This window comes from Lactuca virosa, chromosome 2 (assembly GCF_052849685.1).
Source record: "Lactuca virosa cultivar CGN04683 chromosome 2, Lactuca_virosa_CGN04683_v6, whole genome shotgun sequence".
Classification (NCBI taxonomy): domain Eukaryota; kingdom Viridiplantae; phylum Streptophyta; class Magnoliopsida; order Asterales; family Asteraceae; genus Lactuca; species Lactuca virosa.
In genome coordinates, this window is record NC_136427.1 from 73,519,521 (window position 1) to 73,534,017 (window position 14,497).

Sequence of the window (14,497 nt, forward strand, 5' to 3'; positions counted from 1 at the left end):
CCAGAAGATGATCACCCAATCCCATTGGATGATCACGAAGCTGAAGGCTTTTCTAAGGATTATGACGCAGAGCCAGAAGTCAACAACCTACCCCCAGCTGCTCAGGACCCAAACCTGAATCCTCGTCCAACATTTCAAGGACCCACACCCATGTGGGCCACAAACTTGAATAGATGGAGTCAGGAACAGGGTCAACCCATTCCCTACAATGGAGATAGAAGCTTCTACAACCTCACTGAGGGAGGTTCAGCTGACAGGGTCCTACCTATCATGGTTCGTAGGATTGCTCGGAACACCGAGCAAGGTCGAGCGAGTATCGACCGAGTCGTGGAGATTGACGCCAACTCTGGCGTTAACACAGTCCGCATTCGCCAACTAGAGTCTGCTCATGAAAGGACTCAGGTCTGCAATGCAGTTCTGCAGAGGGAACTTGCTGAAACCCAAGCTGAAGTCAGGGAACTTCGAGCTCAGCAAGCAAGATCTGATAGGCGCGTGAGGGACATAGAACGTCTTCTGTCGGAGTCAAGAACTCACTCTAGTAGTTCTCGTCGCCGTTAGACTCTCATCGACTTCTCTTTTGGATATAACCTAGTTAGTGTAAAAACTCTAGTCTAATTTCCTATCTTTGTAAATCTTAGACCCGTTAGGTCTTGATTAGGTAGTTGTCTGTTAAAATTTTCCCATCTTGGTTGATGTAAGGCCTACTTCTAGGTCATTTTTCCCGAACTCATTACATCTGTAATTCCAGTATTGTTGACAGATATCTAATCTCATGGAAATTATTATCCAAACGCTATCATCTGTTAGTTCTAGACCTACATTTAATCGTGCTATTCAATTGTGTTGTTGGCCTATGGACAGTTAGTCCATGAGTCATTTTCATCAATTGTCCTATTAAATTCTTATCAATATCTTGGGCTTTGTAAACTTATAGTTAAAAGATGCCTCCACGTCGATCGACAAGACGCGATCCTCCGATAACTACAACACCGCCTGCTCCTCAATTCGATACGGCAGCTCTAAATGCTGTTGTAGCTGCGGCTGTGGCTACAGCCATGGCACAATATCATTCTTCTGGTTCCACTGGAGGAGGAACCCCCGTTCAATCTAATCATGGTGAAATCCCTGTGCGCTTGAGAGAGTGCTCCTACAAGGACTTCTCCAACTGCAAGCCAATGTCCTTTAAAGGGACTGGCGGAGTCATTGCCCTCTCGCAATGGTTCGAAAAGACGGAGTCGATCTTCGAGATTTTCTCCTGCTCTGCAGCGAGTAAAGTCAAGTTTGCCGCTTGCACTTTCGAAGGAAAAGCCCTGACATGGTGGAATAGCCATGTCAAGTCACTAACTCTTGTAGTGGCAAACGACATGGGCTGGGAAACTTTGAAAGACCTCATGATTGAGGAATACTGCCCGAGGGGCGAAATCCAAAAGCTAGAGGAGGAACTGTGGAGCCTAGCCATGAAGGGCTCCGACATAGTCTCCTACACTGCCAGGTTCTGCGAACTGGTGGCCCTCTGTCCCAACATGGTTCACACAGAGGGAAAGAAGATCGAAAGGTACATATGGGGGCTGGTGCCTCCATTCCAGGGCAATGTTTTGGCTTCAAACCCCACTACATTCGATAGTGCCAAGCGATTGGCACAACGGCTTATAGACCATGGGATTCGTACCACGGCCGCAACAACGACCCTGGCCATCTCAGAACCCGCCAAAACCGCTGATTCCAAGCGAAAGTTCTGGGATGACAAAAAGAAGAAGAAGGCTGCCAAAAAGCAGCAGGTCATGGCAGTTCATGCTGCGATAGCACCTGCCGCTGCTGCTCCGGTAAAGCAGTACGCTGGAAGTTTGCCTAAGTGCAACAAATGCAACTTCCACCACGTCGGTGCCTGCCGGGAAATGCAGTGTATGAACTGCAACAGGAAGGGGCACACAGCCCGTTTCTGTAAAGCTTCGGCGAGGCCAATCAACCAAGTCCCCGACACAGGAGTGAGCCAAGCTTGCTACGGTTGTGGTGAGGTAGGCCACTACAAAAGAAACTGCCCGAAGGCAGGGAATGCCGGTGGAGTGGCAAGAGTTCTGGCCATAGGCCACGAGGAAGCGGTTGCCGACCCCACAGTGGTCACTGGTACGTTTCTCCTCGATAACTCTTATGCATGCATTCTGTATGATAGTGGAGCGGAGAGGAGTTTCGTGAACCAAAACTTTGCTCATTTACTTAAGCAAAAATCACGTGCACTTAAAGAACCGTTCACTGTAGAAATGGCTAATGGAAAGACAGAGAGCACGAGCAGTATATACATAGGGTGTACCCTAACTTTAGATAACCATTCATTTTCGATCGATCTCATGCCGGTCTCAATTAAAAGTTTCGACGTCATTATCGGCATGGATTGGTTGAGTCTTCATCGTGCCGACATCATGTGTTACGAAAAGGTTGTACGCCTTAATCTACCGTCTGGCGAAACCCTAGTAGTTTATGGCGACAAACCCGTCACGAGCCTTCGTATCATCTCGAGCATTCAAGCTCAGAAATTCTTACGAAAGGAATGTCACGCATTCCTTGCTCATGTGGTCGATGTGAGCCAAGAAACGAAAGACATTCAGAACATTCTAGTAGTATGCGACTTTCCCGACATCTTTCCAGAAGAACTCCCAGGATTACCTCCGCAACGTCAAGTCGAGTTCCGAATCGACTTAGTTCCAGGGGCTACCCCCATAGCCAAATCGCCCTATCGTCTAGCACCTGCAGAGATGCAAGAACTGTCCTGTCAACTTAACGAACTGCTCAGCAAGGGCTTTATAAGACCAAGCTTCTCATCCTGGGGAGCTCCAGTCTTGTTCGTCAAGAAGAAAGACGGATCGTTTCGTATGTGCATCGACTACAAGGAGCTCAACAAACTGACCGTCAAAAATCGTTATCCTTTGCCTCGTATCGACGATTTATTTGACCAACTTCAAGGGGCGAACTTCTTTTCAAAAATCGACTTAAGATCCGGATATCACCAACTACGAGTGCTAGGGGAGGATGTTCTGAAGACAGCCTTCCGAACTCGTTATGGGCACTACGAATTCGTAGAGATGTCGTTCGGATTGACAAACGCGCCTGCAGTATTCATGGACTTAATGAATAGGGTGTGCCGTCCTTACTTGGATCAGTTCGTCATCGTCTTCATCGATGACATACTTATCTACTCACGAAGTAAGGAGGAACATAGTCAACATCTTCGACAGATCTTAGAAACACTACGTTCGGAGAAGCTCTATGCGAAGTTCTCGAAATGCAAATTTTGGATCCGAAGAGTCGAATTCTTAGGACACGTGGTTAGCGAAGAGGGAATACACGTGGACCCATCCAAAATCAAAGCCATTGAGAGCTGGTCAGCACCGAAGACGCCTACAAAAATTCGTTAATTTCTAGGTCTCGCTGGCTACTATCGCAGGTTCATACTGAACTTCTCCCGCATTGCGAAACCTCTTACAACACTGACCCAGAAGGGCGTGGCCTTTGACTGGGAAGAGAAGCAGGAGAGAGCGTTCCAAACGCTCAAAAGAGCCTTGTGCACCGCACCAATACTATCCCTCCCCGAAGGGATAGAAGACTTCGTTGTCTATTGCGATGCGTCAAATCAAGGACTCGGATGTGTTCTGATGCAGCGTGGTAAGGTCATCGCCTATGCCTCGAGACAGCTGAAGACACATGAGGTCAACTACACTACCCACAATCTTGAACTAGGAGCAGTTGTGTTTGCTCTGAAGATCTGGAGACACTACCTGTACGGCACAAAAAGCACTATCTTTACAGACCACAAAAGCCTACAACATATATTGGACCAGAAGGAGCTCAACATGAGACAACGACGGTGGGTCGAGCTACTCAGTGATTACGAATGCGAAATTCGTTATCATCCGGGTAAAGCCAATGTAGTAGCTGACGCCCTAAGTCGGAAAGAATATTCTGGTCGTAGAGTCAAATCATTGACTATGACTATCCATTCGCACTTGTCCACACAAATTAAGGAGGCTCAGCTCGACGCCTTGAAACCTGGAAATGTGGCGGTTGAATCCCAGAGAGGGATGGATAAGAACTTGGAAGTCATGGGTGGCGGAGCTTATTATCTCATGGATCGGATCTGGACCCCGAAACACGGTGGTTTCAGAGACTTGGTCATGAACGAGGCGCACAAGACTCGTTATTCCGTCCACCCGGGTTCAGATAAGATGTATCTGGATCTTAAAAAGTTATACTGGTGGCCTAACATGAAAGCAGAGATTGCTACCTTCGTGAGTAAATGCCTTACTTGCGCCAAGGTCAAGGTCGAATAGCAGAAACCCTCCGGTCTTCTACAACAACCGGAGATACCGGAATGGAAGTGGGAGCGGATCACTATGGATTTCATAACCAAGTTGCCCAAGACAACGGGTGGACTTGATACCATATGGGTCATCGTCGATAGATTGACCAAGTCCGCACACTTCCTGCCTATCAAGGAAACAGACAAGATAGAGAAGCTTACAAGAACTTACATTCGTGAGATTGTACGACTGCACGGTGTTCCCATATCCATTATCTCGGACAGAGATAGTAGGTTCACTTCGAGGTTCTGGCAGTCGCTACAAAGTTCCCTAGGAACTAGGCTGGACATGAGTACAGCCTACCATCCACAGACCGATGGACAAAGTGAGAGAATGATCCAAACCTTGTAAGATATGTTGCGAGCCTGTGTGATCGACTTTGGGAAAGCATGGGATACTCATTTACCCCTTGTAGAATTTTCCTACAACAACAGTTATCACACGAGCATAAAGGCTGCTCCATTCGAGGCCCTCTATGGCCGAAAGTGCAGATCCCCTATGTGCTGGGCTGAGGTGGGTGATACCCAGTTAGCTAAAGGACGAGTTCCTGAAAGCACTCTCACGGGTCTGGAGATCATTCGGGAAACGTCAGAGAAGATCGTTCAGATTCGTGAACGATTGAAAGCCTCTAGAGACCAACAGAAAAGCTACGTTGATAAACGAAGGAAATCGTTGGAACTCCAGGTGGGCGACCGTGTTCTATTGAAGGTCTCACCCTGGAAGGGCTTGATACGCTTCGGAAATCGTGGAAAGCTAAATCCAATGTACATAGGGCCTTTTGAGATTCTCGCTAGAATCGGCCCTGTAGCTTACAAACTTAACTTACCCCGCAAACTCAGTAACGTACATCTTACTTTCCACGTCTCGAACTTGAAGAAGTGTCTGTCCGACGAGACTCTTGTAAGCCCACTCGACGAGATCAAGATCAACGAGAGCCTCAACTTCGTGGAAGAACCTGTAGAGATCATGGACCGAGAGGTCAAGCAAACGAAACAAAGTCGTACCCCAATAGTCAAGGTTCGCTGGAACGCCAAGCGAGGACCTGAATTCACTTGGGAGCGAGAGGATCAGATGAAACTGAAATATCCTCGCCTTTTTACTTAGTTATTTGTAACTACTTATTTGCTTAAACTCTAATTTCGGGACGAAATTCTCTTTAACGGGGGGATGATGTGACAATCCGAAATTTTTATCTTATACACTTATTCAAATCAATGAAGGTTAGACTCGTTTTTACTATTTTCTAGCACTGTTTAGAGTCAATTAGAGTGTTTAAAATATAGTATAATCAGGGTAGGAGTCGTGGGATGAGTTTTGTGAGTGTAACACCTTGAAATTGAGCCAAACACACCAACACAAGGTGTGTGCGGCCGCACACCCGAGTGTGCGGCCAGCCAGCCGCACACAGCCGACCGCACACCCATCCCAGCCGCACACTCCCACCTATATATTCAAGACTTAGTCATTTTTGAACACTTTTCCACTTCTTCAAAGCTAGAACTCGAAATCCTCTCAAGTATCATCCAAATCTTCATTTTGATCTTCAAAAAAAGTAGTAATCTTTCCTTTTTATTTGTTGATACACGACCCTAACTAGCAAAACCCTTTGGTTTGATCCATGAAAACATCCATTTTTAGTCAAGAACACCAAGAACACATACTAGTTTTGGACCTTAATCACCCTTTCAAGCCTCTATAACGTGTATACACTTATCACAACTTGTTATATGCTAAGAACACTTGATGATATACTAGAAAAACATGATTTTATCATCTTTATAAAGGGTGTGCGGCCGCACACATCATGGTGGCCGCACACACCCTTTTTAGGTCCAAAAATGGCAATAAACTTCTTATAAGGCTAAAGCATGAAGTAAGAAACCTTCCTAGATGAGTCCTAAAGCCTTAAAATACATTTTGGCACATTCCATAGGCAGTGTGCGGCCGCACACACACCCTGGCCACACACCCTGGCCTCACACACTCAAATGTTGTGCATTTTGACCATACACTCCCTTATATAGCCATATACCCCTTATATACAACCATAGGTGTTGGTAACACTTAATTCTAAGTGTTTTTATGTCCCTAAGGCGTGTCCCTATCACTTTTGGGTGGTTATATACATTGAATGTATTCATATATGTGTATTTATATGTTAAATAGGATTCGTTTGTGCTCAAGACTCCAATTGACACCCAACAATCTTATATCGATATTTCATTCGAGTTACTCACTACAGGTGAGTTCATACCCCTTAATTAACCTTTTAAATGTTTTAAATGCTTTTATGGGGGGGGGGGGAATACAAGTTGAACATTTATAGTTATTATATCAATCACATGTGATTAATAACTACCAAACAAGTGGATTTCTTACTTTTCAAACTGTGTTACCAAACTGTTTTACTTCAAACTGTTTTACAAACTCTTTTTCATACCAAATGCTTTTGTAAAACTCTTTTACATGTCAAATACGGTTAATTAAACTCTTTTAAACTTATATTCTGTTAAAAGTGTATCTATATAGATATAGTTATATAAGTAGGATTGAAAGGACTTAGGACTGATAGCTCACCTTAGTTCATGTTCCTTGTTTGGTTGTGGACTTAGGGTATCAGGGTTATTTGTCCGAAGGTCTTTTGAATCCTAGTTATATATTATGTATATATATAAAAGGTTATTTCTTTCCAGTTCAATACCTTTGGGTACCAAGGGTATACAAACATGTTCATACATACAAACAACATTACTAGTAAACTATAATAGGTATAGTTTAGGAAGTTACAAATCTATTACTAGACCAATGAAACATACAATGAGTCAGTTCATACATGTGTCATAACTTATAGTGATGAGAAACAAACATAACTTATAGTGATGAGAAACAAACATAACTTATAGTGATGAGAAACAAACCTAATACATAGTGAAGAGAAACAAACAATACCATACAGAGAGAACATACATACAGGATAGACAGAGGAAGAACACACAATACAGCTAGCACATACATTACATATACATTATTAGAGTTATGTGACCCACGTAACGGGGCATGGCACCACATGCCATGACCGTTTTGTATCCAGAATCTCCTTAATTGGGGAGCGTATGAGTTTGTGTATAGATCTATACTGGATTGACTATCCTACACCTTGTTGCTCGCTATAGTGGTACTTGCAAGTCTACAGGTGCCAAATGTCATTTCTTACGACGTCTTACATCGTCGTTTTTCTATGAGTCGGTAGCAGGGTACAGGCCGATCACATGGTACTTTAAATAACAATTGGTTTAAGGTAGTTAGTACAGCAGTAGTTACTTAATACAACACTACAATACTATTTCATTTTCCCATTGCATTCACTTTGTGAACATTCACACAATGAACAGTAATGTGAAAACTATATTTTTCGTTAATGATAGTCAGATTTAGGAAAATATATACTCTTACAAGAGACACACACGCAGACACTAGATGTCTTGGTAGAAGGCTACTTTTAGTAGGAAACATAGGGTTTTCTAGGAGAATTCAAACTTATACAAACATCTTACAAACATCTTACAAATGCTTTCATACAAATACAGACACTAATATACTTATGATCTCACCAGCTTTAAAGCTGATAAACTCTTTCAAAATAACTTGTATTCTCAGGTCACCAGTAGACGGGTACCGGTGCCAGGTTTTGAGAAGATGGAGCTCGTTCAAGACTCATCTTTTATTTTGATATATATTCTTGGTGTCTATTTAACGTGACAGAACACACATGTATGAAATTATATTATTAATGCAATGGATGATGTTGTTGCATGTTTACTACTTCGTATTTTTGTGATACTGTACATGACGTCCTCCACCCCCGAACGTTTCCGTCGTTCCGGTTTTGGGGTGTGACAATTCAAAACTCACATAAACCACTGATGACAAACCCAAATTTCCAATCCAGCTTTCTCAGGTATAATCACGCACATAACCATTCGACAAAAGGCATCAATGGTTCGGTGGAGGCAGGGAAGAAGAATCGAAATCAGATGGGTGTTTGGATTGAGGCTGTGAAATCAATGGGCAAGCAGAACAAGAAACAAAGGGTTGTTGTTGGCTGGATAATCACAGGTTTCTTTAATATTCTTTCTTATTTTGATTGATTTATTGTAAATCGATGAAGTTTAATCGATAGGTTTAGATGAGTTTTTGGGTTTGATTGGTTGAACACAAATCATGGTTGTTTTGGTTGCTTATTTGAAAGATGAATGCTTCAACTGAACTGAAAGTTGTTTTCATGCACACCAAGTGCTCGCTAAAATGCTTCAACTGAATGGTATTTCTTCGTTTATATCATTCTATCAGAAAAGAATGTTTTTTATGATAATCATGAACATATTCTGTTAGAATTCCCCGAATTAATATAATTATTGGTAAATGAATTCCAATTCTATCAGAATAGAATCACGAATTCCAATTATGTTGGAATGGAGTATGAATATTTTCTCACTAATTTATTCATTGTATTTGTTTGTACAGAAGCTGATGCTTGAAGAACGGACCACAAAATTTGAACGACGCCTCTTAGGAACATTATTCTTTTAGAATGTATTAGTGTTTTTATTAGATTTTGATGTTCTTTTTTCCAGATTTGAAAGTTTTTTTTGTTTTATTCTTAAAAATAAATGTAATTCTTAGCAATTGTTACATGTATTCTATAAGAATTAATGTAATTTTTGTTTTAATTCTTCAATTGATGGTTCGAGAATCTTGTTATTCTACAAAAAATTTTGTTATTTTTGAACATACTCAAACATATTCTGTCAGAATGTCCGAACTAAAAACCTTATAATTTGTAAAATCGGATATTTAAAATTAATAGAATCTTTGATCCATTAAAATATGCAAATTTCCTTTATTAAATCTATGTTAACCTACTAAAATACTCTTCTAGTTAAATTAGATGGTATTTTTCAATTATATTTATTTAAATAATGTGTATTAATCACTTTCTTAAAATAAGTAAAATGATTGGCCCACATTTATGCATACAATAACACAATAATTACTTTTAATAGAATAACCTAGGCCTATATATATATATATATATATATATATATATATATATATATATATATATATATATATATATATATATATATATATATATATATATATATATATATAGAGAGAGAGAGAGAGAGAGAGAGAGAGGAGGGGGGAAGGATAATTTGAGAACTTATAGTTTCCCGAGAACTCGAGAACTAAACAATGACCATTAGATTAAAATAAAAAATGGTTACGATGCTTTGTGACATTTTTGTAAATACGTGAAAATAAAAAGGGACGGGGCATCTTATTAAAATAAATCAGGGGCATTTAGGGAAACTGTAATTGATACCCCATTATCAGATTAATCACGTCGACTCCTGTAATGCCCGTGTTTCTAGGCTAGCCATTAATATTGACATTATAGTCTAGGTTAACCTTTGTAACTCATTTTGAAGAAATGAAAAGGAATTATGTGAATATTATGTGAATTATGTGTTTTATGCTTAATTATTAGGGTTTAATTAATTAAGAATAAAAATGAGCGTCAAAAATTAAATTTTAGATAAAGCCGATATCTATTACGAAACTTGTAGTGGGCGTGACAAGGATTACGGATATATAAAGAATGCTGAAATCCAAGTTATAACGAAGAAGTTATGACCTGTCGAAGTTTCGCGACAAACCGGCACGGGGCCGAATGTCGTAAAAAGTGAGTTTTTGATAAACTAATTTTTAGCCTTACTGATCTAAACGAAACTCGTAGTGTTCGTTAAACCGAGAGTAGATATAAAAAGAACACCCAAATCTGACTTCTAATGAGGAAGTTATGATTTTTCGAAGTTTCAGCTTAGCAGTAGACAGCTAAAAACTCGAAATTTAGATCGAGTGATTTTTAGCCGACACGACCTAAACGAGAATCGAAGGTCTCGTAAATAGTAGCACAACGGTAAAAAGTCTGACGAAAATGACGTCGGATGAAGAAGTTATGAATTTTTAACGGATTTCCTGTCCCGGTCTGTTAAAAATAATAATATAAAAACTAAACTCAAAATTAGCCGACGAAGTCTAATCGGAAGTTGTAGAGCGTAATTTTACCTACGCGTGCATATAAAGAACGTCAAAAACGGAGCTCGTATGCGAAAGTTATGAATTTTAGAAGTTTTTGCACAAAAACCGAGAAAATTCGCATAGTCACGATTTGCCAAGTCACCCTCCCTTAGAACGTGCCACGTGTCCGAAATGGGTGATTCAGGCGAGCCACGTGTCCGAGCTACTGATTCATCCGAGCACCTGATCTGATCCGAAATGGTCCAATAGCGGTGCGACACATACTCTCTTGCACGAGACCGAACCCTCGCAACATGCCACAGATTCCCCCCTACTTCGGACTAGACCTCGGTCCAATCAGGAGAGGACAGCGAGGCCTTCGCACATGCAGCCACCTGCGCACCCTCGCCTGTGGACCCCACCACCAGAACCGACTTCGGACCCCTATAAATAGAAGGGTCCTGCGAGCCTTCTCGGGTACTTTTGGGATTTCACCATCTTTCACCCTTTTCTTCATATTTTCTTCATCTTAACATTCCCCAAAGCCCCGGTATCGATTATAAGCCCCGGAATATGCCACGAAGTGCCCGTGAAGCCCGGAAAATTTATCTTTTCGGTTTCAAAGCCCGACCCTCGCAGAGCCCGGTTTCTGAATAAAACTTCCGGTTTTATTAGAAACGATCGTTTTTAGGAAACGAATTGCTGCCCGATTTTCATTAAATCAAGTGAGTGTATAGTCACTTTCATTTTACACATAGATATGAAGTATTTACCTTATAATACGTGCTGTGTGTAAATATATTAATTGTTTATTTGAGGTGACTGTTGAGTTGATGTTTTATACAAGTTTTAAACTGTATAAGTATTTTTATCTACAAATATGTTGGGTAGAACATGGGTAGATAGTGATGTGTGATAAAATAAAAGTGATGAGAGGCCTCGATGTGATTTGTGATTCAGTCATCTAGCGGAGTTTGGATGACGACCACGGACTTTCTAGACAGTCCAGTAGGAAACATTAGCAGGTCCGCAACCTGTAGGTCTTAATGAACTTGGGTGTTTATTCGCTGTACTCCAATCCCCCTCATGGTTGCCTTTAGAACATGTATGGCTGAGGAAACCCCTTAGCAGTAGTGTCCATCCCGATCATATTCTTTAGGCTAGGTCCCTTGTGAAAAGTGTTTAGGGACGTAAAGTGAGGATAACGGGAACGGGTAATCAGGGTTATTGTTGATTGGTGAACTTAATAAGTTTATTATTACTGTGGGTTGAAAACCCTATATGCTCACCAGGCTCCCAAGCCTGACCCACTCAGTTTTTTTATGATTATAGGTAGTGGACCCCGAGCATAGTCGGAGGATGACGTGAGATTTTTGGATTATAGGCCAGTAGTTGTAAATAACTGTAGTAAGGCTTATAATGTCTTGTTTATGCTTTTGATCTGTATCGGAACATGACATCCCGAGGTTTTGATATATATGGAAAATATATACCTTCTTAATGAAGGGTTTTGATAAACTTTTATCATACGTTGTTTGGGGACCAATTCCGCAACATCTTTTGAAAAGATTTCTCTGATTTTATTTTAAAAAGCATAAATTAAATCGGTCTTTTCTGGCCGAGAAATTAGGGGATGTCACAGTTGGTATCAGAGCATTAGTTTAAGCGAACTAAGAAATTGTAGGATTTCTAGACTTAAACTTAGAATGCTAAGTGATGATTGTGAGATGAGTGTCTACCATATTTTAGACACGAGCACTAGTTTATTTTAGGAAAGATGCCTAAAATGCCCTTATGTGCTAAATGCTATGTGTTTGCCATGTGTGCCATTATTTGTTCGGATCTATGGTCTGTTGCCGACCGGATCTGGAAACCTTATGTGTGTAGGATTCTAAGCGTATGATTACGAGATTAGAACTAACATGTAAACGTTTCGGAGTGATAAGGGAATTGAAATGTCTAACAAGGATAAAGACCTAAATTCGCCTTATTCGGTATATAGATTGTAATGGCAAGAACTCGTAGTGGACTTGCAAATGCAAACGGAAACAGGGATCAACAGCCTCAACCTCAAGTAGTTGAGCAAGTACCTGTTGTAGGCGCTGCACCTGAGCCAATGACGATGGCTGGGGTACAAGCAATGATACAGACGATGTTGGATCGCCAAATGGAGGAGACGAGGCGACTACTACAACAGAATAGGGAAGAGACTACGATACCTATTGAACAGCCCGTATTGAATGAAGGGCAATCAGTAGGAGGGAACTATAGTGGGACTCTTGGTCAAGCCAACCCACCGATAGTTAGACAAAACAACCAGGATGGAGGAGCTGATGGACGCGGGTGCAAATATATAGATTTCATGGGATCTAAACCACCGTGTCTATCTGGGAGTCCGACACCGATGGAAGTCATGAATTGGATCTCCGAAATGGAGACGATGTTTGAAAGCTGTGAGTGCAGCGAAAAACAAAAGACCGCACTTGCAATTCCTCTGTTAAAGTCTGGTGTGTTGAACTGGTGGAAGTTACTAGCTAATTCGATGCCTAAGGGAGAAGCTAGTAAGATGTCTTGGGAAGATTTTGTGGTACAACTGAAATTGCAGTACTGCTCTGAGCAGGATCTTCTGGAAATTAATAATGAGTTCTAGAATTTAAAGAAGGGAAAGATGAGCGTTACTGAATACGATGCTAGTTTTACTGAAAAGATGAAGCTTATTCCTTACCTAGTTCCAACTGAACTCTCTAAGGTCAACAAGTTTGCCCTCGGATTACCAGCGGACTTTGGTTCGATGGTTAAGCAAGCACCCACTTTGAAAGCCGCCATCTGGGCTGCTAAGAATGTGGAGGTTCAGATCAGGGAGAAAGGTCTGGAGAGGGCAGAAGTTGGTGAAAAGAGAAAATTTGAAGGAACTTCAGGTTCCAACAAGAGAAGCAAGTTTTCTAAGTCTAAGAAGTTTGGAGGAGGAGGAGGTGAAGTGAAATGGTGTGAGAAGTGCAAGAAAAAGCACTCTGGGAAATGTAGCGAGGAGGTGACTTGCTACAAATGTGGAAAGACTGGGCATTATGCTAATATGTGTCCGTCGGACAAGAGGGTATGTTTTGAGTGCCGTGAACAAGGACATTTTTTAAAGACTGTCCAAAGAGGAAGAATGCAGCAAATCCCAATCTACCACCAAAGCCGAAGGCGAGAGCCTTTCAGATGACCCTTGAAGCTGCAAAAGAAGAAGTCGATGTCGCTTCAGGTACCTTTCTCGTAAACGAATTGCCTGCCCAAATTTTGTTTGATTCTGGAGCCAATTACTCCTTTATATCGCATGAATTTGGTAGAAAACTAGCTTTGCCTGTAGATAGACTAGTTAATGCCTTATTAGTCGAGATTGCTAGTGGCAAGTTTGTACCTGTTAGCCATCGTATGAAAAATATCCTCATTGACTTGGATGGGAATAAGTTCCACGAGGAATTATTGCCTATCGAGTTAAATGGATTCGACATAGTTTTAGGAATGGATTGGCTTAGCGCCAATGACGCCGATATATTATGTAGGAAGAAGATAGTAAAAGTAAACCCGCCAGGGAGAGAGTCGTTTATGGTGTATGGAGACAAACGTAGAGTAAACTCTGGAATCATTTCCCTAATGAAAGCCAGAAAGTGTTTGGCCAAGGGGTGTACATTATATTTAGCATTCGTGATCGATGCTAAGAAATAAAAGAAGGAGGTGCAGGATATTCCAGTGGTGTGTGATTATCCGGAAGTCTTTCCCGAAGATCTTCTTGGATTGCCCCCTGGTCGACAAGTTGAGTTTCGTATCGACTTGTTACCAGGAACGACGCTGATAGCAAAAGCACCGTATCATTAGCGCCAACCGAAATGAAAGAACTTATGACACAACTTCAGGAGTTATTGGACAAAGGTTTCATTCGACCTAGTTCATCTCCCTGGGGAGCCCCTGTGTTGTTTGTAAAGAAGAAAGACGGGAGCATTAGAATGTGCATCGATTACAGAGAGCTGAATAAAGCAACAATAAAGAACAAGTATCCGTTGCCGAGGATCGATGACCTG